The 25647-nt window shown below is 57.4% G+C and overlaps 1 long non-coding RNA gene across 1 annotated transcript; it reads right to left on the bottom strand.

Annotated features, from left to right (window-relative positions):
- Nucleotides 1–18749: 18749 nt before the first annotated feature.
- Nucleotides 18750–25623, bottom strand: LOC109501035. The gene is made up of 2 exons (XR_002159002.3): nt 20538–25623; nt 18750–19176 (listed from the first exon to the last, which is right to left on the bottom strand). It is a non-coding gene; the product is annotated as an uncharacterized LOC109501035 (long non-coding RNA).
- Nucleotides 25624–25647: the final 24 nt, after the last annotated feature.

Here is a 25647-nt window from a genome sequence, read left to right as displayed (position 1 = left end):
ACTGCCTAGGCAGAGGCTGGGAGGGAGGACAGGGCGTGTTGGGCGTGCTGGCCTGGGGACACTGCAGGGGCTGGAGCCCACCTCCCCGCATTAGTTCGCAACGGCTGCCACGACCAAGTACCATTGCACAGGCAGGAACGTATCATCTCACAGCTCCTGAGGCCTGAAGTCCAGGGTCCAGGCGTGAGCAGCGTGGCCTCCTTCTGAGACTGGGGGGGAGAGTCTGCTCCAGGCCTGCCCCCCGGCTGCCGGAGCGCGTTCGGGCACCTTCGGCGTTTTCCTAGGCCGGTAGACACATCACCCTGATCTCTGCCATCATCTCCCTCTGTGATTCTCTGGGTCCAGATCCCCCCTTCGTATAAGGACATCGGTCACATTGCAGGGGGGACCCTCCCTGGTGACCTCATTCAACACGAAAAGACCCTGTCTCCAAAAATGTCACGTTCTGAGGTGCAAGGATTATAGGACTCCAACGTGTGCTTTGAGATGGCTCAGCTCAGCTCACAACGTGCCCCGCTGAAGGAGGCGACCCTGAGCCCGGGCCTGAGCCTGGGATGGTGAGGCCCAGGCGGGTGCCCAGGGGAGGCCAGTGAGGGGAGCCACCATGGCCTCGTGCTGGCCCCGCACGGGAGCAGAAGGCAGAGCGAGGCTGTGAGCCAGGGGCAGCCCTGGAACCGGGTCCTTCCGAGAGGCCGGAGGGGGGCTCCGTTCTGCGAGTGGGAGCGGCCCGAGGGGCGGCGGGCCACCGTCAGCCTGGGTTCTAAGGGTCAGAGTCAGCTGGGGTGGGGTCCTGGCCCTGCCCTCGCTGCCTCTGAGGTCTCGGGTGCCTTGACAGCTCAAGCCTCGGTTTGCCAGTCAGAGAAATGGGTGGTTGCCGCCATTTACCGTGCAAGCCGAGTACTTGGCTTGCGATGGGGACCGTGCAAGAGAGCATGTGTGGGGGTCTCCGGTACAGCGTCGGGCCCCAGAGGACCCCTCGAACGCGCCCAGTGAGAAGGAGGTCAGCAAACAGGAAAACCCACTCCGCGTTCAGCGAGGATGTTGCTGCCTTTGGGGTGGGGCTGGGGAGGGGTTCAAATGATGACATTTCTGACTCTGTCCTTATCCACATCCTCTTCTTTTACTGCAGTGGCCACTGAGCCCTTGGCATTGGGTCCATGGCAGAGACGTTCTGTTAGGTACCGCTTCCCGGGACACCCGCCCACGCCAGGGTCACGGCGACTGACTGCACAGCAGGGAGAGGGACCGGAAGGGAGGACAGGTGGGGACAGAGGAAGTTTTCCCTCAAACTAAGTGGAGAAACGCTCTCTCCCTGGGGATTTCCAGCTTCGGGGGAGCCCAGGCCTGGAAGAACTGTGCCCTCCCAGGGGAGCCCGGGAAGGCCGACCAAGACGCAGCCCTGTGCCCCGCTAGCTTTGCCAAGGCCTGGGCTGTCCGCTGAGCCCGGTCTTGCTGACCTAGCAAAGTCTGGACACAGCTTCCATCCCGAAGGCTCCAGCTGGCTGGCCACCGAGGCCGTGAGGTTGCCAGGCTAGGCCGGCTCCGGCCGTAAACACCTCCTACCGGCAGGAGCAGAAAGAGGCTCCTGTCCCTTGGGTCCCGGTCTCTGTTTCCAAGTGGCCCTTGAGGAATCTGGCCACAGAGGTAGGGAGCTCCCTGGCTGGACACGCTGTACAGAGAGGCCCCAGGCTCCACAGCACCGCACACGGGCCTTGCCTGGCTGGTGGGTCACTTCCAGAGTTTTGTCAGAAACGATGTTCCTGTGACGTTTCACCCCTGGCAATTTGCTCGTGGTTTTTGACAGGCGCTAAACAAGTCTCAGGCCGTAGTTCTGAAAACACGTGCTGGGGGAGAGGCCTGGGCCTCCCGCCTCCAGGGCCACGCCTGTGTGGGCCGGACTCAGTGTCTACACTGCTTCTGGGGCATTGTTGGAGGGTGAGAGCCACCTGTGGCCACCCTTTGTGTCCCCTGCCCCGCCCGGCCAGGGCCTCCGTTCTGTCCCCCACCCCGCCCACTGGCCCGGAGCCTCAGTAGGGGGCCTGACCCCGAGCAGCTGGACTGGGTTTGCAGAGGCTGACTCAAGACAGGAGACCCCGGCGTCGGGGCTCCCTGACGTGCTTGCTCTGCTGGACGAGGAGGGCCTGTGGGCTTCCGGCCAAATCAGCCTCAGGTACATCTCCGTCCTCGCCTAGACCGTGCGACGTCACAGCCCAGCTCCTTCGCACACGTCCCTCCTTCTGCCTGGCGCGCCATGGCTCCAATGCCTTGTCTGGTGAAGGCTTTGCGATTGGGTGTGGCTCTTCCAGCATCTTCCCCGGGAGCCTGACCCTCTCTTCCCCTCCCTGTCTGTCTCCATCCCGGCACCTCCGATTTAGGTCGAGATGACCTGTCCCCCCAACCCCACCTGACCTCGTTGTGGCCTGTGCCTGGCCAGACCACGCACGGGGCGGGCAGCAACAGGGATGTGGGGGACGGTGACCCTTTGTTGAGTGGGGTCGTGAAGGGACATCATCAGGCAGATACTGATGGGACGCTTCCCCTCCAGCCACCAGCAAAAGCCCAGCTGGAGGGGCTTCGCTTAAGTGTTTAAGAGCGTTGGGGCACCTGGGTGGCTCAGTCGCTTAGGCCTCTGACTCTTGGCTTCAGCTCAGGTCGTGATCTCATGGTCTCACCATTTGTGAGTTCGAGCCCCACATCAGGCTTTGCGCTGACAATGCAGAGCCTGCTTGGGATGTTTTCTCTCCCTCCCTCTCTGCCCCTCCCCTGCTCACTCTCTGTCTTTTTCTCAAAAATAAATAAATAAACTTTAAAAAATTAAGGGGCGCCTGGGTGGCGCAGTCGGTTAAGCGTCCGACTTCAGCCAGGTCACGATCTCGCGGTCCGTGAGTTCGAGCCCCGCGTCGGGCTCTGGGCTGATGGCTCAGAGCCTGGAGCCTGTTTCCGATTCTGTGTCTCCCTCTCTCTCTGCCCCTCCCCCGTTCATGTTCTGTCTCTCTCTGTCCCAAAAAAAATAAATAAACGTTGAAAAAAAAATTTAAAAAAAAAAGAGCATGGGCTCAGATCAGTCAGCTGGGTCTGGCCCTGAGTCTGCCTCTGCCAGTCGCCAGCCATGCACCTCGGGCTTGCCAGGGAGGCCTTCTGACCGGCCCTCGCTCCAGGGCCAGGTGAGGACTGCCTTGCTTAAAGGCAGCACTCAGCACAAAGCACTCAGCACAAAGCACTCAGCACAAAGCACTCTGCAAATGTCCACAGCCCTCGGCACCCCTGCTGCTGTTACATTCCCCCTCTGGTATGGAATCCCAGGAATGTACTTGCTTCCAGCTCCAAATCTTGTAATCCTCCCACCCCTCCCTCCTCCCCTCCTTGTTGGCCCCAGCAGGGTGCTGGACAGGAAGGTTTTCCCAATCCAGCCTTTTGCTCAGGAAGGAGCAGCCCTAGTGACTCCCAGGTCCTTGGATTTGAACCCTGTATGAGATTCCTATCGCTGCTGTGATAAAAAATACTACAAACTCGGGGACTTAAATCAATACATAGCTACCTCAGTGATCAATGTATTACCTAAATGATAAATGGAGACCAGGAGTTCTAAATGGTTTCCACTGGATTAAAATCAAGGTATTGGCAGGACTGTATTCCTTCTGGAGGGTCTAAGTTAGAATTCTTTTTTTTTTTTTTTTCTTTTCTAGCATGGAGAAGCCCCCTGCATTCCTTGGCTCCTGGCCCCTCCCTCCGTCCTTAAGCCAACCACCTGGCTTCCAATCTCGCTTTCTTTGACCTCTGCTTCCCTTGTCTCATCTTCTTCCCCCTTTCTGACCTCTCACCTTTCTCTTACAAGGGCGTTAGTGATCTGTGGGGCCCATGCCTACGATCTAACATCATCTCATCTCGAGGTCCTGAATGATCGCATCTGCGAGGTCCCTTCTGCCATGTAAAATCACATATTCACGGGCACTGGGAATTAGGACATAGACATCTTTGTGGGCTGGAAGGCCACATCACCAAAGATGGGCATAGATTCTGGGTCTGAGAATTTGAACTCAGGGTCTGAGTTCAAATTCCGGCTCACCACTTAGCAGCTCTGTGACCCACGCAAGTTACTCGAACTATCTGGCCTCAGTTCACTCATCAGTAAAAAAGGGACTAACAATAACACCCACCCATTGGAGCCATGAACAGGATTAAAAAATGTCAAATCCATAAAATGCTTGAAAGCTTACCGTGATGTGCTCCAGGTGCCTCCACGTGGTCCCAAATGGCAGGATTCCCTTCTTTTTTGCGACCAAGTGACATTGCATTGTAGGCGTGCACCCGTCTCCTTGCCCATTCATCCAGCAGGGGACACTTAGGCTGTGTCCCTGCCTTGGCTCTTGGGAACGATGCTGTGGGGAACAGAGCGGGGGCAGGAATCTGTTCCACACGGTGATTTCACTTCCTCTGGACGGGTACCCAGAAGGAGGAGCGCCGCACCATAGGGTAATTCCGTTTTTAATTTTTTGAGGCGCCTCCACACTGGTTCCCGCGGTGGCCACACCAGTCTGCGTCCCCTCCCGCACGGGGCACGGGGGCTCCCTCTCCGCCACCTCCTCGCCGGCTCTTGTCTCTTCTTGCGGACGGCCATCCCGACAGGGGTGAGGTGACGGCTCCTCGTGCCGCGGATTTCCATTTCCCCGACGACGAGTGACAATGAGCATCTTTCCACGTGCCCGCTGGCCGTCGGCATCCTTCTTTGGAGACACGTCTCTTCACATCTTCCGCCCATTTTTCAGTCGGGCTTTATGTTTGCCGTTGAGTCGTCTGAGCTCTTTATGTAACGGGTATCTGTTCGATAGCTCCGCACCTTACGCCGTGCCCGCCCGAGCGTGCCTACCATCTGTCACCACGCGACCCTATTACGGCACCACCGGCTACGTTCCGCAGGCTTCCTTACATAGTTTGAGTGTCGACTCCTTACCGGGACACGTAGTTTGCAGATACTTTCTCCCGTCCGTCGTGTCGTCGATGGTGTCGTTTGCTGTGCAGAAGCTTTCTTCGTTCGGCGCGGTCCCCACTTGTCTGGTTTTGCTTTTCTTACCTGTGTTTTTGGTGCCGGATCCCAGAAATCGCTGCCAAGACCCACGTCAAGGAGTCTTGCCCTTATCTTTCCTTCTAGGAGTTTCATGGCTTCGGGTCTTCCCCTTGAGTCTTTGATCCATTTCGAATTAAGCTTTGTGAGCGGTATAAGCTAGGGTTCCGTTTCATTCTTCTGCACGTGGAGATCCAGGTTTCCCAACACCATTTATCGAAGGGACCGTCCTTTGCCCATCGTGTATTTTTGGTGTCCTTGCCAAGGATTAGTTAGTTGATCCTATACGCGGGAGTTTATTTCTGGGCTCTCTATTCTGTTCCGTTTATCGGTGTGTCTGTTTTCATGCCATACCACACTGTTTTAAGTACGATCGCCCTGTAACATCGTTTGAAAGGAGGGAGCATGATGCCTCCAGCTTTGTCCTTTTTTCTCAACATTGCTTTGGCTGTTGGAGGTCTTTTGCGCATCCATACAATAGTAGGATTGTTCTCGGTTTCTTTAAAAAAAATTTTTTAACATTTATTCATTTTTGAGACACAGAGGGAGACAGAGCACAAGTGGGGGAGGGACAGAGAGCGGGTGGGGACCCAGAATCCGAAGCAGGCTCCAGGCTCTGAGCTGTCAGCACAGAGCCTGATGCAGGGCTTGAACCGTGAGATCGTGACCTGAGCTGAAGTCGGACACCTAACCAACAGAGCCACCCAGGCGCCCCAGGATTGTTCTTTCTGTTTCTGTGACAAACACCATCGGAATCTTGACAGGGATTTTGCATTGAGTCCACACATGGCTTTGGGTAGCGCACTATGGGTTAGCTTTCAGTTTATTTGTGTCTTCTACGATTTATTTCATTAAAGTCTTGTAGTTTTTAGTATACAGGTCTTTCACCTTTTTGGTTAAATTTCTTCCTCAGTATTTTTATTCTTTTTGATGCTATTGTAAGTAGGATTGGCTTCTCAATTTCTCATTAATCGTTCATTATTAGTGTATGGAAATGCAACAGATATTTGTGTATTGATCTTGTATCCTGCAACTTTACTGAGCTTATTTATTAGTTATAATAGTTTTTTAATTGAGTCTCTAGTGTTTTCTATGTATAATATCATGTCCAAAAATAGCAATAATTCTACTTCTTCCATTCCATACAGACTCCACAGGAGTCCCTTATGATGATTTGTGTCACTCTCGTATCAATCGTAATGTCTCCCCTTTCATTTCTAATTCATTTCTTTCAGCCTTTTCTCTTTTTTTCTCAGTTGAGCTAAAGGCTTGTGAGTTTTGTTATCTTTTCAAACTCCAGCTTTTAGTTTCGTCGATGTTTTCTACTGGTTTTCTAGTCTCTATTTCATTTATTTCTGCTGTGATCTTCATTATTTCCTCCTTTCAGCTAACTTTGGGCTTAGTTTGTTCTTCTTCTAGTTAATTCAGGTGTAAAGTTAGGTTATTCATTTGAGAGCCATATTTTTTCCTAATGTGGGCATTTAGCTCTATAAAATTTCCTTCTCACAACTATTTTCGTTGCATCCTATAAGTTTTCGTATGTTGTATTTCCATTTTCATTTTTCCCAAGATTTTTTTTTAATTTTCTTGCTGATTTCTTCTTTGAACCATTGATTGCTCAGGAGTGTGTTGTTCAATTACCCCATATTTGTGAATTTTCCCATTTTCCTTTTCTGATTGCTTTCTAGTTTCATACCATGTGGTCAGACATGTTATTTGATATAATTTCAATCTTCTTAAATTTGTTAAGATTTGTTTCCTAGCCTAGATATGATCTATCCTGGAGAAGTTCTTTGTGCACTTTGAGAATAATGTGTATTCTGCTGCTGTTGGATTAAGTGTTCTGTATACATCTGTGAGACCCATTTGTTCTAAAGTATAGTTCAAGTCCAATGTCACATTTGATTTTCTGTCTGGATGATCTATCCATTGTTGAAAGTGGAGTGTTGAATTCCCCCACTATTTTTGCACTGCTGTATACTTTTCCCTTCAGGTCTGTTGATATTTGCTTAATATATTTAGGTACTATGTCAGGTGCATATATATTAACAACTGTCACACCCTCTTGAGTTGACTCTGTTAACATTTATTAGAATGACCGTCTTTGTGTCTTGTTACACTTTTTGAGTTGAAGTCTATTTTGTCTGATGTAATCTGGCTTTCCCTAATCTCTCTTGGTTTCCATTTGCATGAAGTGTCTTTGTCCATCCATCCCTCCACTTTCAGCCTATGAAAACTGAATTAAGTCTCTTGTAGGCAACATACAGTTGAGTCATTTTTAAAAATGTTTTAACCCATTCAGCCATTCCATGTAGCCACTCTACCAGTTTTGCTTTGGAAATTTAATCCATTTACATTTAAAGTAAATGTTGATACATAAGAACTAACCATTGCTGTCTTGTTAACTGTTTTCTAACTGCTTTGTAGTTTCTGTGTTCCTTTGTTCCTTTCTTCCATTCTTCCTATGTGAGTTGATAATACACCATAGTGGTATGCTTTGGTATCTTTTTCCTTTATCTTTGTGAATTTATATACTGTTTTTTTTCTTTGTGATTACCATGAAGCTTATGTAAAACATCTTAGTTATAACAGTCTATTTTAAGCTGATAACGACTTATCTTAGATCACATACAAAAACTAACCTTTTACTCCTTCCCAAGGTTTTATACTTTTCATGTCACCATTTACATCTTTTAATATTGTGCATTCATTAACAAATCATTATAGCTATATTTGTGTTTAACACTTTTATCTTTGCACCCTTATCCTGGAGTTAAATAATTTACACATTACCAGTACAGTATAAGAGTATTCTGAATTTGACAACATACTTACTTTCACTTGTGCGTTTTGTATTTTCATATGTTTTCGTGTTACTAATTAGCATTCTTTCATTTCGGCTTGAAGAACTCCCTTGAGCATTTCTTAGAAGGCTGGTCCAGTGGTGATAAGCTCCCTCAGCTTTTCTTTGTCTTGGACACGTTACCTCTCCTTCATTTCTGAAGGACAGCTTTGCAGAGTAAAGGATTCTTGGGTGACAGTTGTTTCTTTCCACACTTTGAATATTTCTTCCCACTCTCTCCTGGCCTGCAAAGCTTCTGCTGAGAAATCCCGTGAAATGCCTTACGGAGGTTCCCTTGTATGAGATGAGTTTCTTTTGCTCTTTAGAATATTTTTTTTTTAATTGAAGAAGACACAAACAATCTGAAAGCTAACCCATGGTGCTAGTTTGGAAGAATTGATGTTGTTAAATGTCCATGCTACCCAAAGCCATGTGTGGACTCAATGCAAAATCCCTGTCAAGATTCCGATGGTGTTTGTCACAGAAACAGAAAGAACAATCCTGGGGCGCCTGGGTGGCTCTGTTGGTTAGGTGTCCGACTTCAGCTCAGGTCACGATCTCACGGTTCAAGCCCTGTATCAGGCTCTGTGCTGACAGCTCAGAGCCTGGAGCCTGCTTCGGATTCTGGGTCCCCACCCGCTCTCTGTCCCTCCCCCACTTGTGCTCTGTCTCCCTCTGTGTCTCAAAAATGAATAAATGTTAAAAAAATTTTTTTAAAGAAACCGAGAACAATCCTACTATTGTATGGATGCGCAAAAGACCTCCAACAGCCAAAGCAATGTTGAGAAAAAAGGACAAAGCTGGAGGCATCATGCTCCCTCCTTTCAAACGATGTTACAGGGCGATCGTACTTAAAACAGTGTGGTATGGCATGAAAACAGACACACCGATAAACGGAACAGAATAGAGAGCCCAGAAATAAACTCCCGTGTATAGGATCAACTAACTAATCCTTGGCAAGGACACCAAAAATACACGATGGGCAAAGGACGGTCCCTTCGATAAATGGTGTTGGGAAACCTGGATCTCCACGTGCAGAAGAATGAAACGGAACCCTAGCTTATACCGCTCACAAAGCTTAATTCGAAATGGATCAAAGACTCAAGGGGAAGACCCGAAGCCATGAAACTCCTAGAAGGAAAGATAAGGGCAAGACTCCTTGACGTGGGTCTTGGCAGCGATTTCTGGGATCCGGCACCAAAAACACAGGTAAGAAAAGCAAAACCAGACAAGTGGGGACCGCGCCGAACGAAGAAAGCTTCTGCACAGCAAACGACACCATCGACGACACGACGGACGGGAGAAAGTATCTGCAAACTACGTGTCCCGGTAAGGAGTCGATACTCAAACTATGTAAGGAAGCCTGCGGAACGTAGCCGGTGGTGCCGTAATAGGGTCGCGTGGTGACAGATGGTAGGCACGCTCGGGGCGGGCACGGCGTAAGGTGCGGAGCTATCGAACAGATACCCGTTACATAAAGAGCTCAGACGACTCAACGGCAAACATAAAGCCCGACTGAAAAATGGGCGGAAGATGTGAAGAGACGTGTCTCCAAAGAAGGATGCCGACGGCCAGCGGGCACGTGGAAAGATGCTCATTGTCACTCGTCGTCGGGGAAATGGAAATCCGCGGCACGAGGAGCCGTCACCTCACCCCTGTCGGGATGGCCGTCCGCAAGAAGAGACAAGAGCCGGCGAGGAGGTGGCGGAGAGGGAGCCCCCGTGCCCCGTGCGGGAGGGGACGCAGACTGGTGTGGCCACCGCGGGAACCAGTGTGGAGGCGCCTCAAAAAATTAAAAACGGAATTACCCTATGGTGCGGCGCTCCTCCTTCTGGGTACCCGTCCAGAGGAAGTGAAATCACCGTGTGGAACAGATTCCTGCCCCCGCTCTGTTCCCCACAGCATCGTTCCCAAGAGCCAAGGCAGGGACACAGCCTAAGTGTCCCCTGCTGGATGAATGGGCAAGGAGACGGGTGCACGCCTACAATGCAATGTCACTTGGTCGCAAAAAAGAAGGGAATCCTGCCATTTGGGACCACGTGGAGGCACCTGGAGCACATCACGGTAAGTGAAATAAACTGGACAAAAAAGACAATTACTCTTTGGTATCACTTATATGAGGCATGGACAAAACGAAAAAGGGAGCTCATAGGAACTGTGAGTCGATGGGGCGCCTGGGTGGCTCGGTCAGTTAAGCCTCCGACTTCGGCTCAGGTCGTGATCTCGCGGTTCGTGGGTTCGAGCCCCGCGTCGGGCTCTGTGCCGACAGCTCAGAGTCTGCTTCCTATCCTCTGTTCCTCTCTCTCTGCCTCCTCCCCCTCTGGTGCTCCCTCCCTCTCTCTCTAAAATATAAACATTTAGGGGGGCGCCTGGGTGGCGCAGTCGGTTAAGCGTCCGACTTCAGCCAGGTCACGATCTCGCGGTCCGTGAGTTCGAGCCCCGCGTCGGGCTCTGGGCTGACGGCTCGGAGCCTGGAGCCTGTTTCCGATTCTGTGTCTCCCTCTCTCTCTGCCCCTCCCCCGTTCGTGCTCTGTCTCTCTCTGTCCCAAAAATAAATAAACGTTGAAAAAAAAATTAAAAAAAAAAAAATAAACATTTAGAAAAAAAAAAAAAAGAAGAAGAAACTGTGGGTCGAATGGCAGTGGCCAGGCACAGGGTGTAGGGGAACTGGGGCGATGTGGGGTCCCCCCCATCCCCCCTGCGTACAAGCAGGAAGCTCTGTGCGTCTGATCAACAGCACGGTGACCGTACTTGAAAGTTGCCGCGTGCCTCTTACAACATCCTCACGCATACACAAAACCGGTGACTGAGGGGATGTGCACGTCAATTAACTTGATTACAGTAATCATTTCATAATGCCTAGGTATATCAAATCATCACGTTGTACAACTTCAATATATGCAATTTTATTTGTCAATTATACCTTCAGAAAGCCGGAGGGGAAAAAAGAAATCCTGCCGAAAAAAGCCACCTGCTTGGAAGCGTGGCTGGCACGGGGGCGTGCTCCTGCCGTTACCGGCACCTGCTGGAGGTTGGCCCCGCTCTCTCCTGGTGACCCTGTGCGCCGGAAGCTGGCCCCGCGCTCTCCTGGGGGCCGTGTTGTTCGGTGGGGGGTGGGGGGGGGAGGACATAAATCATCTCACGGACGCTAAGCTGCGACAAGGCCAATCGGAGACAATGATAGGCCACTTCGTAGGTTTGTCTAAGGGCAGGTGAAAACAAGCGGGCTGTGCTGCCCACAGACGAGGAACGACCCCTCTGGCGGCTCAAGGGACTGGCACCCGCTGCTTTGCCGCCGAGGCCCCTTCTCCTCTCTGGTCTGAGGATCCGGGTTCTCCCGTCCCCAGCCTCCCCGTGGTGCATTCTCCCTCGCCGCTCCGTGGAGCAAGGGCAGCCTGTCCAGCCGTGGGTGGGATCCCGTGGCATTTGGCTGGGGGTGGGGACACGCCTGCCGCGTGGCTCCGGGCACGTGCCTGCACCCCGCGGGGCGTGTCTGGAAGTTAGAGGTCAAGCTGAGCGTCGCCAGGTGGGAGGCCCACGTCCTGCTAGACGGCCGCCGCCCTCCACTACCGCCCAGGACACCTTGGAGGAAGGGCTTTGGACAGACTGTTCCCCGGCGTCCCCAGCCACTCTCAGGGGCCGAGGGGTGAGAGCCCTGGGCAGTGGGGCGGCCTCCAAGGGAGTCGAGGTGCAGGCCTCTGCCCGGCTTAGCCTTTTATCTCCATTTTGCGCGTGTGGAAACTGAGTTTCGGAAGCACCTTCCCCCAGGACCCTCAGGGTTTGGGGTTGCAGCGTAGGAGAGGAGAGGGATCCCCCAGGGGTACCTGGAAACCGAGGGCAAGTGGGTGGGCTTGGTGGCTCTTGGGGACAGTTATCCGCCCCAGTGTGTCCCGTGCCCAGCCGCCACTGTCATTCCACGGTGCCCCCTTAGAGGTTTCGTTTCAGACCCCTCGGCCCGCATGTCTGAAGTCTGCGGCCGCCTCGTGGTGATCATTGGTCAAGGCTGACAGCTCGCGCTGCCTCCTGGAGGCTTCCTCTCTGAAAGAAGGGAGCCCCCCCCCCCCGCGACCCCCCGCCCACTTGCCTGGCTGTGTGTTCTAGAAAAGCATCAGAGGGATCCAGCAACTCCGAGCTGGGGCCTCAACCAGCCCCTGTGGGCTTCGGGAACCACGGGGCCCGGAGAGCAGTGGCGTTTGCGTGAGCGTGGATGTGTGCGCTCAGGAGTCCCTACTCTCTGCGTCTCGTGTCTTAGCCTCTGGAAACCGAAGGTCCTGAGAGGCCGTGGGCCTGCCCAGGGTCACACAGCACATTCTTGGAGGATGCAGGGGAGACCCAGGCCCCCCCACCCTGCATCCAGGGGCTTTCTACAGGTGTGGGAGCTCTGGGCCCTTCCGAGGCCTGGGGCTGACCCCCGCGAGCTCCGTTTGGCCGGCTGCCCCCCACCCTTTACCATGCCAGAGCACCCGGGGTGGGCTTTACCTTTTCCACAGCCGAGCAGGGGTCAGCCACCTGCAGCCCCACCCCTAGCACAGCTCCCAGGGCGGCCCCCGTGTCACCCTCAAGCCCACCTTCCACCACACGGGGTTCGGGGGGGGGGGAGAGGAGTGGGGGTCCAGGCGGAGATGCCCGAGGCTCAGACTCACTGATCCTCCCACCTCGTCCAAGCAGCCCTAGTCTGCTTGCTGCCCACATTGCAGATGTCCCCTCGCCTGGGACAGGCCCCTAATTGTGAGTGACAATGGCACAGGGTCCCCCAGCAACTGACCCACTGGGGGGGGGGGAACAAGGTCAAGATCTCCTGCAAACCCCCCTCCCCCCAGCCTCTCCCCTTCTCCCCTCTCTCCTCCGGGCCCTGTCTCCCCTGCCCGGCAAGGCAGGCTCTGAGGTCCCCCCCACCTCTGATCGTGCCCACGCCCCTGCTCCTCCCCCCAGCCCGCACCAGGCACGTAGGGTTGTGTCCCCCCCCCCACCGCCAGGCCCCCGCCGCCCTCCCTCCGGTCCCCCAGTCCCACCGCCCGCCGCCCCCGCCTCCTGTCAGGACGCCAGCACCCGGCGGTGCGTCAGCGGCTGGGGCTGTGCGCGCTTCATTTATTCAATAGCTTTGGGCCTGAAAAACACCCGCTAAATTGCATCCCATTTTCCCCAAGCCCATTAGCAACCAGCGGCTCAGTCTCTGTAATTCTGCCGAGCCACCCTGGGCGGGCAGGGAGGGGGCTCCGTTCCACTGCCGCCCCCACCTGCCCCGGGAACAATGGCCTGCCTGAGTCACGGTCAGAGGGCGGGACCCCCGCAGCCTCAGTCCCCCGCCTCTGCCAGCTGAGCCCCGTTTTGGCCTTTCCTCTGCCTTTAGTGGCCTCACCTGTTCTCCACACACTCCTAGGGCCCCTCAAATTCCACCTCTTTGGGCCCCCAGGTTGGATGTCTCCCCCCGGGGCTCCCACAGCCTGGAAGCTCGGACCACCTGCCCCCCCGCCCAGGCGTAAGGGTGCCCTTTTCTGGTGCCGGTCAGTTGTAACAACGGCCAACAGCTTCCTTTCCTGAGGGGTTGCCTGCCGGCACTGTGCCCCCCTCACCTGCATCAACGTCCACCACCCCGGCCTTCCCACAGGGGACCCCGACTTGGCGGGGCTGGCCACGGCACCTCAGGCAGGTGGCTGTCCTGGCCCGGGCTGACTTGCTTTCAGTCGAAAATGGGAAATGTGCCAGGCAGGAGGCAGGGGCATGCCGGGAAATGGAAGGTGAAAGGGGACATTGTCATCGGGCATGGCGTCTGGGCCGCGGGCGGCTTCTTGGGGCTGCGGATTCATCACCCGGCCTGAGGCCACCACCCGAGGGTCTTTCTCCCCGACCCGGCGGGTGACCCAGGCCTCTTGGGGTCTCATTCCTTTGTCTCCTGGCTTGCACCGGGCACCGCGAGGTCCCTGCCCAGAGCTCTGGGGTGCTGGGAAGCCGCTAGCTAAGTGGACGCTGAGCGCCTGAACCGTTAAGACACGTGAGTGGTTCTGGCCTTATTCCGGGTTACAAAGTGGCAGGGAGCTAGGGAAGGCCAGCGAGCCCCTAGACGAGCCTCCTTCTGGTGAATCACAGTGCTCAGAGGGCCTTGGGGAAGGGGACGTTGGAGGGACGTGGGGCAGCTGGCCGGTCTTCCCCTGAGGGGGGGCGGGGATCTAGCTCGGGGACCCCTGTGCAGTACACATGTGGGGCAGGGAGGCCGCGAACCCGTGGCTCTGGGGCTCTCCGGGGGACCCGTGAAGTGACCCCCCACCAGAGAGGGGGTCTGCACCATCCCTCTGCCCCAAGCCCAGGGAAGAGGCAGCCTTAGTAAGGCCGGGCTCCCCCCCACACCCTCTCGTGTGCTGTGCGGCCGCCAGCCCCCTTCCTCCTCGACGGGCCTCTGGAAAATGTCAGCGCGACAGGGAGCTTCCAAGTGGAAGAAGATGGCAGCAGACAGGAGATGAACAACAGCCCTCCTGGCCCAGCCAGGCCTCTGCAGGGAAGGGGCCCTCTCGCCCCTCCGAGGGCCCGCCCGTCCCGGGGCTCCCTCCAGTCGAGGCTTCCCCTGCAGGGGAGAGGCCGGTGCGCAGAGGTCCTGCTCCGAGCTCAGTATCCGGCCTCCTCCCGGGGGGCTCATCAGGTGTGGGGCTGGGGCGGAAGAGAGGAGCCAGGCATCTCCCGGTGATGGAGCGCCAGCCATCCACTCCCCGCTGGGCCGGACGGGGTCTCAGAGCAGGAACGGAACCCCCTGAGCCGCCCGGGGAGCGAATGAGCGTGGCCATGAGGGAAACTGGATGTGAGAGGAGGAACCACCCAGCTTCGAGAAAGGAGGCCAGAGTGGGGTCACCTTCGTTAATGACCAGGAGAAGACAAGAGAGTCGTGGGGCTCGGTGACATCACACAAGGTGACCCAGGGACACCTGCGCAGAGTGTCGCTTTAGTGTCAGGAGGAACCAGTGAGAAGCCACACTTCGGAGAGAGCTTGGGGTCCACTTTGACACCGGGCCTTTCTTCTAGCCCAGCTCCTGATAGAGCCATCGCCATCGCCGGTGTCCACGGTTCCTTGTAGTCTCTGCCAACGGGCTTTCCTGCTGCCCAACTTCCTGGACCACTTCATGCTCCATCCAGGGGCCCTGACCTTGGCTCGGGCACAGGGAACGGCCCCTTTCGCTCACGTGCACGTCTGCATGGTGGGTGTGCAGATAGCAGGGTAGCAATCATTTACGTGCACATCCCTTGGCCTCCTGAAAGTCAGTGCAGGGGGTGCGGCGCTGGCAGGGGAGAGCTGTGGATTGGGACCCCAGCGGGGACACAGAAAGGAGCTCCCGGGTGAGAGGGGCCTCAGGTTGTGTGGCCTCTCGGCTCTGGGGTCCCCACTGTACCCAGAGCCAGCCTGGATCACAGTGCTGACCACCGGCCGGGCTTGCAGAGTCTGTTGTGCACTCTGACCCCGGGCTCATTTGCATACGATGCATCTGCGAGTCCCCGAACACAGCGTCCCCCATTCGGTCACTAGTTCTCCAGCTCCCCCCGGGTGCCAGGCTCCCTGCTGAGTTCTGATCTCGTCCCCCAACTGCAAACACCTAACTCAGTGACCCCGACTCGGATTTTTCCCTCTGGACCGCTCCTCCCCACCTCCAGAAGTCTGGGCAGGAGAGTCCCTAACACAACCGAGTCAGGGCTGGGAGCCGCTCAGAAGCTGACTTCTGTTTCAAGGACCAAAAGGGGGCCAATGATCATGGCAAGAGAGCAGATAAATAGTGGGGCGTATCACCATCTTAACCACAAAAATAAAGGGAGACACTTTAGATCTGTCACAGGGTCTCAGGTCGCAGCTCGAGGGTCCTGCGATGAGGGTGGCAAATGGTCTCGTGGCCAGCGTTCATGTCCTTGCACAGACAAACTCATCTAATCGTCACGGCAGCCCCATTTGACAGATGGGAAGCCTGAGGCAGGCCCAGCTGGAGTAGTGATCTACTGGATCACTGCACTGGAATATGAACTTGGCTGTTGGGGTACAGCGCCTGTGCCCCCCAGAACACTGATGCATGCCTTTGCACTGAGGCTAGGGGAAATGGCTATTTCTCGAAGGTCTGCATCCCAGGGGACCAGCAGAGCTCCTCTGAGGCCCCAGCATCCCAGATAGGACAGGGATCCCCCTGAAGGGACAGTATGTTTAGGGCTGTGGAAAGGGACGGCAAAGGCTGTCTGCATCTGGGAGCAGGGGACTCCCAGCCCCCAGGGCACAGGGCTGGACCTCGGGGACACACAGAAGCTCCAGGAACAGTGTGGTCTGCTGCTCAGATTCCAGTCGTTTCCTCTGGGGAGCTATAGTTCCCCCGGTTAACTCCTAGAAACTTCCATGGACAGCTCCGGCCGGATGATGCATTGGGAAGAGAAGGGCAAGGGGCAGAAAGCAGAAGCAGGGGTGAGCAACCCCAGGGAGAGAGGGGGTGCAAGCCCCACACCGTCCCGCCCCCCGGGAATGCGGGAAGAGCTGCAGGGGTGGCGGCTTCTCTGGATAGCGGGGGGGCTGCTGAGAGTGCTGCAGGGTATTTTGATAGTGGTGGAGGGGAGGGTGGCCCAGGAACCTGGAAGGCTGGATCACAAGGGGTGGTGGCCCAGGAAGGGACTCTTGGGACTTCAGCGCCACACAATCTGATTCAGTCACACCCATTTTGCAGATGAGAAGACTGATCCCCAGTGTAGACAAGTGACTTCCCAGGGGTAACTTGGAACCAGGAGCTGACGGATCTGCAACCAGGTGTGTGCTTTTTACCAGGACCTTCTCCCCTGGTTTGAATGAGGCACCCAGTTCCTGCCTGGTGCACAGTGGTGCACACTTGGGGGTGGGGAGTGGGGGGGGGTGATTATTAGAACATTAGACCAGCCCCAGGGAGCCTGTGGGGAGGAAGGGGGACAGGCTGGGGCCACAGTAGGAAAAGGAGCCTCCCCAGAGGCTCTCTCCAGGAAGCCAGCCCCTCAGCACGTGTGTTTGGGGTCCCTGCGGGAGACGTACAACTGAAAAGGAGTGGTGGGCTTACAGGGTGAGCTGACATGACCTATGGGGCGGGGCAGGGGGTGGGCCTTGGGGACTGCCCTGTCAACACCTCTACAACCTCCCCAGAAGGTGACCTCAGCAGGCCACAGACCCCGACACCAACAGAGCTGCTCACACATGCAGCTTTCTCCCCGGACTTGGAGCGGAAGAGGACAGTGGGGCGGGCCGGGGAGGGGGGGCCTCTGGGAACTCCTGCCCCAGGTCTGGGGACCCTCAGCACCCTCCGTGACCTGCTGAGGAGCTTTGCCTGGGACCTAGATGCAGCTCTGAGTATAATGGGCTCTGTTCCTCGTGGCTCTGTTTTGGGGTGCCTTTGGGACCTAGGGGGCACATCAGGAGGTTGGGGCTTGGGCCCGGGGTGGTCTGGACCATCAGGGACCCTCAGTCCTAGGCCAGGGTGAGTTGGGCTGCAGGTGTGTGGTGACTTCAGATCTATGGGGACCTCACCAGCCCTGGATCGCCAGGAGGAAGTCCCCAGGCTAGTGAGAACCTAACCCCCTCGGGCACTGCATGGGGACTTTACGTATACTTAAAATCCATCCTGCTCACCGGGAGGGTGATAGGTGGTGTGCCCATTTCGTAGATGAGGAAACGGAGGCTCAGCGCCAGGAAGTGACAAGGTTGGATTCAAACCTAGGTCCTATCAGAGCGCACGCCCACCAGGCCTATTCTGTTAGGTTTTTGGCTTTTTTAAGTTTATTTTTTTGTGTGTGATCTCTATGGCCAACGTGGGGCCTGAACTCACAACCCCGAGATCGAGAGTCACACGCTCCTCTGAGCCAGCCAGGTGCCCCTATTGGGTTTTTTATTTCAAAAAGAAACAGGCGCCCCCCTCCGGCGTCCCCCACCCGCAGGTACACCTTGAGTTGCAAAGGCAACGTGGTGCCTCCTTGCCAAACACAGTCACCGTCAGGAGAAGGGTTTTTCCGAAGGGAGAGTCTGCCCACGTCAGGGGGCTCTGGAGAAGAGGTGGCAGATGCCAGGGGGAGCGGTCGGGAGGAGGGAGGGGGCACCCAGCAGCTGGGCTCTGGCCGGGGCAGGGGGGCTACACTGGGGGGATGTCACCGGCACGGCCGGAGCCACTTCCGGCTGGGTGTGGACGGGGCCAAGGATCAAGCCTCTCTGGACCTGCTTCCTCCTCCCCCAGGCGGGGACAGCCCATCAGGAAGGCTAAGGGGGGCTGGAGGGGAAAGTGCCCCCCACCCAAAGCCCCGCGCCGCCCGGCGGGCTGCGCCCCCTTCACTGCAGAGCCGGGACGGAGGCCAGGCCGGCGGCCCTTCCCCCTGCCCAGCCAGCCCAGACCGAGGCGGCCGCCGAGCGCGGGCGAGAGGCTCCGGGGAAAACAGTGAGTCACCGGCCGAGCGTCCTTCCCGTCGCTCGGCGGCGGCGGCAGGTTCCGTAGGTAATTATGTAATTTACGAGGCTCCGCTCCGGGCCGCGTCTGAGTCAGCCCGGCTGAGTCGTGACCAGCGGAGGCTGCAGAGCGGAGGCGGGGGCTCGGCCTCTGCCCCGGTGGGAGGGGGGCGGCCGCGGGGGCGGGAGCCAGCTCAGACCTCAGACGAGAAAGCGGGCCTCCTGGGCCCTGCCTCCCACAGGCAGGGGAGCCCCCCCCCCCGACCCCGCCACCCCGAAGTGGACCCCTGGGCTATGGGGAGATGCTCCCTGCAGGGTCCCCTTTGGGCAAAGGCCAGTGACTCTAGAGGAGAATCCCTCCCGAGGGCAGATGGCCTTTGTTTTTAAACCTTCCACTTAATGAACATCATCTCTGAACATATAGACACACAAACATATTTGGAGTTTTAGAATGTGTATTTATTATTCAAATAGCCCCAAAACATGCCAAGTGTTTGCAAAGGAAGAGCAGGAATTTCTGAGGCTTTTTGGGGGGGAGGGCACATGTCAATGGCTCTTCCGCTGCAGTTCATGGTCACTCAGGAGTTCTCTGCGTGCCCTCATGGTCCTCCCCAGTCCACAGCGTGGGCCTGACCCCTGACGGATCCACTCCTGGGACCCCCTCAGGGTGCTTTATGAAGGGTGGGGAGCGTACGGCCCCCACTTCTTCCTGGGGCGGGGCAGGGGCAGGGCCGCGTGTCTGTTCTGCTGGGGCGTGGATGCCATTGACCTTCTCCAAGAGCAGGACCTTCCCCGGAGTCCTGGGAAGCAGGAGGAGTCTGGTGCTGACGGTCCGGGGTGGGCTGGCGGAAAACAGAGAGACCCCTGAAAGAGGAGGCAAGACAGAGAGTCAGGAGCAGGACCCAGAGCCCACCCAACAAACGAGCTGGGTGCTTCCCTGGCACGGCGCCCGTGACTCTGAATCACCTGGCCCAGCAGGACGCCCCCTGCTTCCCTCTCCTCCGTTTCTTCACCCGGCATCCTGGACAGAAAGGGCATACAGACCCCGGGCCATGGGTGGGGGGGCAGGCCCACCTCCCCTCTCCTCTTTCTTTGCCTTCCATCGCTTCCTCTCCCAGCCGGCCCCCTCCCCACTTCAGCCCCCCTTCTATTTTTCCTGGCTTAAACCTGCCACAGACACCATCACACCCGGAAAGAGATAAATAAATAAAAGAAAAACAACTTCAACTGTGAAAAGCAGTCCAGATCTGAATTTTTTCCGGCCTGAGTTAATTACACTTTAAATTGGCATGTTTACTGATCGGGGATTTCAAGTTAACAGAGACACCCCCCTCCCCAACTGTTTGTACAGTAAGACTCCGCAGGCTGGCGGGCTCCCCCGGGCCTTGGCAGGCCCTGCAGCAACCCTGCCAACGAGAAGCATAACAGAAACATCTATTTTTGAGTGTTAGAGAAAACGAAGATATCACAGATGGTGGGAAACAGCATTCTGGAAGGTTGCCCACACCCCGGGCTCCGTGCACAGCGGCTGGCCCCAAGGAGGACCGGGGCCTTCACTCCCAGGGGACCCTGGAGGCAGGGCCCCACTGTCCCCAGGCCGGGGGTCTAGCCTGTTCAAGGCTCCCTCACGCTGCAGCCCGTGTGGGGTCCACTCCGTTCTCCACAGCCAGAGTGAGCTGGGGAGCAAAGCTGTCTGGGGCGGGGGGGGGGGGGGGGGCGGGGTGCAGAGAGCTCTGGGCAGGAGTCAGGAGGCCCGGTTTCATTCATTCACTCGACGAGCACTGTTTGGGGCCTGGGGAGCTACACTGCACCAGGTAAGGAGCAATGATCTCCGTCCCGAGACCCACTCTGTTAATGAGCTCGGGTCTCCCCTGGACCCCGTGTGCCCTAGGCAAATCCCACCTTTGCTCCAGGCCCAAGTGGGAGGCACCCTGTGGTCCTTCCAACATGCACTCACCTAACCCAAGGAAAGCTTCTAGAATCAGAGCGGGCTCTCCAGCTCACAGCCCACATCTCTGCAGGCCAGAGTGGTCTGGCGTAGCCACCCCTGGCCCAGTTCTTGTCTCAAGGTTGCGATCGACCAAAGGCCCCATGTGTCGGGCCCCCGCCGAACACCCACCCAGTCTGGCGTGCTTGGCAAGGGACGACAAGATCAGCAAGCATCCCGTGACCCCTTCCCTGGGCCCGGGGGCCCCACAACGACCAAACCAGAAATAGCCCCTCACCCTGCAGAGCTTGCCAGCTGGGCAGATACCTGTTGATTGAAGAATCAGGGGGCTGATCCCTGCAGATTGAGGCTGAGGTGTGTGTGTGTCGGGTGCAGGGGCAGATCAGGGACAGCTTCCTGCAGGAGGTGGCAGAGGGACGTTCCGGGCAGGGGCACGGCATGAACCCAGGCCTGGCACTGGGACTCACAGGTACGAAAGCCACCGCCTCACACCAAGGGCACAAGACGGGTTTTCAGATGTTCGATCACGCACCCATTTGGGTCCAAGAGCCATACTGGCCACAAAGTCCTGCCCCCTGACTTGTCAGGTGGCCTTGAGTGGCTCCTGTCCTCTCTGCTGCCCACGCCAGGGCTTTGGGACCCGACCCAGAGCCGCGGGCTCACCTGCCGGGCCTGCCGCTCCTTGGGGTCCTTCCCCACCCCCACCCCCATGCCCATTCCGCCACGCGGGCTTGCGCAGGCTCCTTTCCACGTCGGGGGAATAATGGGAAAATGATGGACGAGCCTCCGCCACACCCTTGCTTCCTGGCCCTCAAGCCAGTCCCCGCCTGTGACAAATGGCCCCTTCTGCCTCCGCGGGGTCTTTTCAGCCGCCTGGGCTGCAAAGCCTTGGCGGTGCTTGGTGGAGATTTATGTCCATCTTCCCCGGATTCTTCTTTTTCTCTCTGCTTCTTTATCCCCTCAAAGAGCACGCGTTTATTTCTTCATTCCACAAACGTCCTTCCAGCCCTTCTTATGAGCTTCTTCCTGGCAATGAAGGCATCTGATGTCAATTCACCCTCTCGTACTGAACACCTACTGGGTGCTGGCGTCTGATCTTGGCCTTAGCTGAGCACCAACTATGAGCCAACGCCGCAGGGTCGAGGTTCTGGCTTCTAGAACCTCCGTGGCAGGGCAGCGGCATCACTGTCCCGCAGCCGTGGGGTGCCGGGTCACCCCGTTTTTGCAAAGAAGAAAACTACCTATTTGCCAGAGGTGGGTCCCGCCCCCACAGTCGGAGACAATGCTCAGAAGAAAAGTCCTGGCCAAGCAGACCACCCTCTCGGACCTCGCCTGTATGAGGATGTGAGCGGCGGGGGGTTGAGGGGACAAGAGGACAGGTACTCAGGGCTCCCGCTCGGCCCTGACATCCATGGGTTCTTCCGGGACTGCACCAGCCACTGAGTCTGTGCGGGGTGGTCCCGGAACAAGGGCGGGGGCAGAGCAAAGCAAGGGGGAGGCTGGGGGAGTGGGGCTGGTGCCTGGCCCTGCCCTGGAGACAGCAGCCGGCCGGCCCGAGTTCTCCGTTCTGGCTCACCAGCTGCCCTGGCTAGATCTGCACGCAACCCTCAAAGGTGCTCAGATGTGGCAGCGATAGACACGAGTCAAGGTGGGTCTTTGGCGTTTACATCTCCTCTGTGCCCTGGGTCTTCTGCCCGCGCGAGCGGCCCTCTCCCCAGGCCAGACAGGAGCCAGGAGCCCCGGGGACCGTACCCAGCCCAATGCGGCTGGCTCACCAAATCGGAGAGATGCCGGGCGGGCGCAGGGAGAGACCCGCCGCAAATATGGCCAGCGGAGCACTGGGAAGAGCGAGCCCACCGCCTCGTGCAAAGCTTCCGCGGGCCTGCCTTCTTCCAGGGCTCCGGAACGTTCCTAAAGCCTGGTGGCTCTCGGCAGGCAAAGTCCTTAAGGGCCAGCTGCCTGGGGCCAGCCCCGCCTGCCCTGCCTGCCAGCTGGGTGGCCTCGGAGGGGTCTCTCCCCCTCCCCGTGCCCCACGTCCTCACTGTAAAGCAGAGCCTGCCGCGCCCAAGGCTGCCGGGTGGCGGGGGCAGCGAGCAAACACCTTCGAGCGGGGCCAGGCGGGGGCCAGGGCGGAGGCCTTTTCAGGGCGGCTATCATTCTCCTTCTCATCCCCTCGAAAATGGTTAAGGCAGTGAGAACACAGGTCCAATCGCTCTAACAGCTTTTCAGTTTTCAAAGAGGCTCTCATAGAATTGTATCCAGGAGACACAGCGGGGGCAGCCGGGGGCCTTGCCCACGCAGGCCCGGGAGACGGCCCGCGCCTCGGGAACTCAGGCCCACGGCTGGTTTACGCGGCACCTCGGAGATGGGCCCTCTGGCCTCAGGGTCCACAGCGACGGTCGTCCGGCCGCTGCGGGGACAGACATGTTCATCTGGCCCTTTGTTTATTCTCTCTTCTGCTCAAACAGCAGATAAACCAGTAATTTGGCTTTTTAATGGAATTCTGCACCGAGCGGCATGGGGTCACTGTCTTTGGGTCTAAAATGAGTCTGGGACATATGCTGCCTGAATGCCTGGTAGCCCAGGCTGACATTTTGCCTCATACATAATTCTCCGGCGCTGGCTGATATACCCAGTGGTGTCCCCGAGCAACAGCCTGGGGGGCCTAGAGGCGCCCGGGCTATTAAAGCCGGGGTGTGGGGATGGTTACATCGGCTCTATTAAATAAGGCTAATGTCGCCTCCCAACCCTACAAACGTTTAATATATTCCAAAGATGTGTGGACGCATTAACAGCAATTTTCATCTCCAAATGTCCCCATTTAGTCAGTTCCATGCATAATATATTAGCCCTCGCACACCACACTCCAGCCTGCTGTGGACAGAGCTCCCCAGAGCACCTGGCTCTGAACACCACAGAGCGTGCTAGAAGGTGGGCCGGTGGGGGCGGGAGGGGGGGCGCTCAGTTGGCGTTTGTAGGATTACAGCGGGGCCCATCGCTCCTTTTGGGGGCCTGGGGAGCCCCTTGGAAAATGGAGAGAAGAGCCCGGACCCAGCTGACCTGACCTTTAAGTGCAGCAAACCTCAGCTCTCCCAAATGACATCTAGAAGGGGCAGAAAAGCCAAAACACCAAACAGTTTCTAACCAATGTGAAGAATTTCTAAAAACCAATTACCATATTCATGGGCTCTATCAACATGTTTTCTTGAGTGCCTCCTCTGTGCCCAGCACTTTTCTGGGGATTAACTTGATAAGGTCCCTGCCCTTAAGAAATCTGTTAGTCAATCAACAAACACTCGCCATCCCTCTAATTTGGGCCTGGCCTGGGTCCCACAGCTGAGGACACAGCAGGGAACAGAAGAGGAAAAAAAAAAAAAAAAAAAAATCCTTGCCCTGAGAAATCTTAGTCTGGGGGGAGAGAGAAAGCCAACATTAACGTCAGGTCATTTCAGACAGCAGTCAGCCAGGAAGAAAGCCGTAACAGGGTGACTGACAGAAGGTGACTAGGAAAACGGACAGCCTCCATAAACAAGGGACAGTCCATCCCCTCCGGGATCCTGAACCTCTGGCTCTAGAAAGGGGCAGTCCCTTTCGAGCAAGAGTGGGGCTAGGTGTCCTGAGACACCGATATGCAGGGCGTGGGGGAGGCCCAGGCAGGGAAGGCTGGAGGGGAGGAGGCTGAGGCAGGCTGCAGAGGAGGCCCCCCAGGACCCAGGTCCCAGTAGGCGGGTGGGTGGACCTAAGTGGGGAGGGGCGGGGGTGATACATACAAACATCAAAAGAAGGGCGTGGCAGGGAACCAGGCTGGCCGACCAGGGTCTTGGGACAGCGGTTCCCCTGTGGAGCAGGGCATGAGGAAGGGGTGCCTCGGAGGGGCTTTGGGTAGTGCAGAGAGAGCCAGACTGCTCTCTAGAAGGTTCTCTTGGCAGAAGAAGGAGGGGGAGACCCGAGGGAGGCCTATGCAGTGGTCTGAGCCGGAGAGGGAGGCCCCCCGGGCCAGGGCCACAGCAGGGCCTGGAGAGGAGGGCTGGGCACACAGGGGAGATGTGGCTGCCACACCTGGGGCCCCGTGCCCAGGGAAGAGCGGGCGGCCTGGAGCCACGGCACTCCACTGGCAAGGTCGCCGCGGGAGACCTGGCTCCGGGCACAGAGAGACCACAGGCCGGAGGAGGCCACCAAGGGAAAGGCGTGCACAGAGTAGGGCCTTCCAGGGAGAGGCCGCTGGGGTGATGCGATCCAGCCCGGAAAGAGCTTCCTGCAGCCCGGAAGACAATTAGCACACTCCACAAACCCTTAGGTCATCCCTCTGAGCTCGCTTTGCAGAAGCCCTGACCCTTCCCGCCCCCCCGCCCCACCCCGTGACTCTGCGGTGGTCTGGGCGGGGCCGGGAGCCCTCGGGAAAGCAGGATCAGCAGGTGGAGGCCTAGCCCAGAGCCCGGTGACTGCCCAGCGCAGGGACGTCGGGAACCGCCAGCCTGGGCGCCTCCGGAGCCGCCGGGCCCGCTCCTTGTGGCTCTCAGAAGCTCTCCAGAATGCGTGGGGCTGGAAAGCGAACAGGCCAGGTGCCACAGACCCCACACCGAGTCCACGGGCCAACCGGCGCGGGCACCGCCACCACCTGCACCTCCGGCACCCGAAGTGGACGCGTCCAAGGCGGGATTCGACACCGGAAAGAGGTTGACTGTATAATATTCATCGTATAGAAAGTGAACACCTCACAGGCAACCTATTTCAGGTACCACTGAGCGGGGCTGACTCCGGACGGGAGGCTTCTTCCTCAAAGACGCCCACCACTCGCCCCGGGGGCCGCGGGCTGGGAGTCAGCACATGCTCGGCCCTCGGCCATGCACCCGGCCCGGCCCTCCCCGGACTGCGGCGCGAGCAGGAGGCATGCAAGGCGGGAGCTGATGCTGAAGAGAGGTCGACCGTGTATTGTGCGTCATGATGAATGCGAACGCGCCACGGGCAACCTCTCCTCACGCACCACAGGAGCAGCACGAAGAGCAAGCGGCCCCGGGGGGCTCCCCTCCGAGGGGGCGTCGGCCGGCGCGGCCCCCCGAGGCAGGGGGGTGGGAGGCAAAGCGGCTGGGGCAGCCGGGACGCGCCTCGCAGGTGCAGGCCATGCATGGGGACAGCCGTTGGGGAACGCCCCGGAGAGGGCCCGCCGCCCATCGCAGCCGGGGGGGACCCTCCGTGGCCTCGGGCGGGGTCGGGGGGGAGGGGACGGCGGAAGGTGCCGTTGGCCTCCCAGCGAGCCACGGCCTGGGGCCCAGTCTCCCGGTGCAAGAGCCCAGGGCCCCCGTGCGCTCCAGGAAGCTCTCCCGGCAGGGACTCGACGTTGAGGGTCAGCAGAGAGGGTGACAAATGTCATACGCAGAGCCCATGCA

Source organism: Felis catus, chromosome B3, assembly GCF_018350175.1.
Source record: "Felis catus isolate Fca126 chromosome B3, F.catus_Fca126_mat1.0, whole genome shotgun sequence".
NCBI lineage: Eukaryota > Metazoa > Chordata > Mammalia > Carnivora > Felidae > Felis > Felis catus.
The sequence above is the reverse complement of the archived record's forward strand: the minus strand, read 5'-3'. Positions and strand labels throughout refer to the sequence as shown.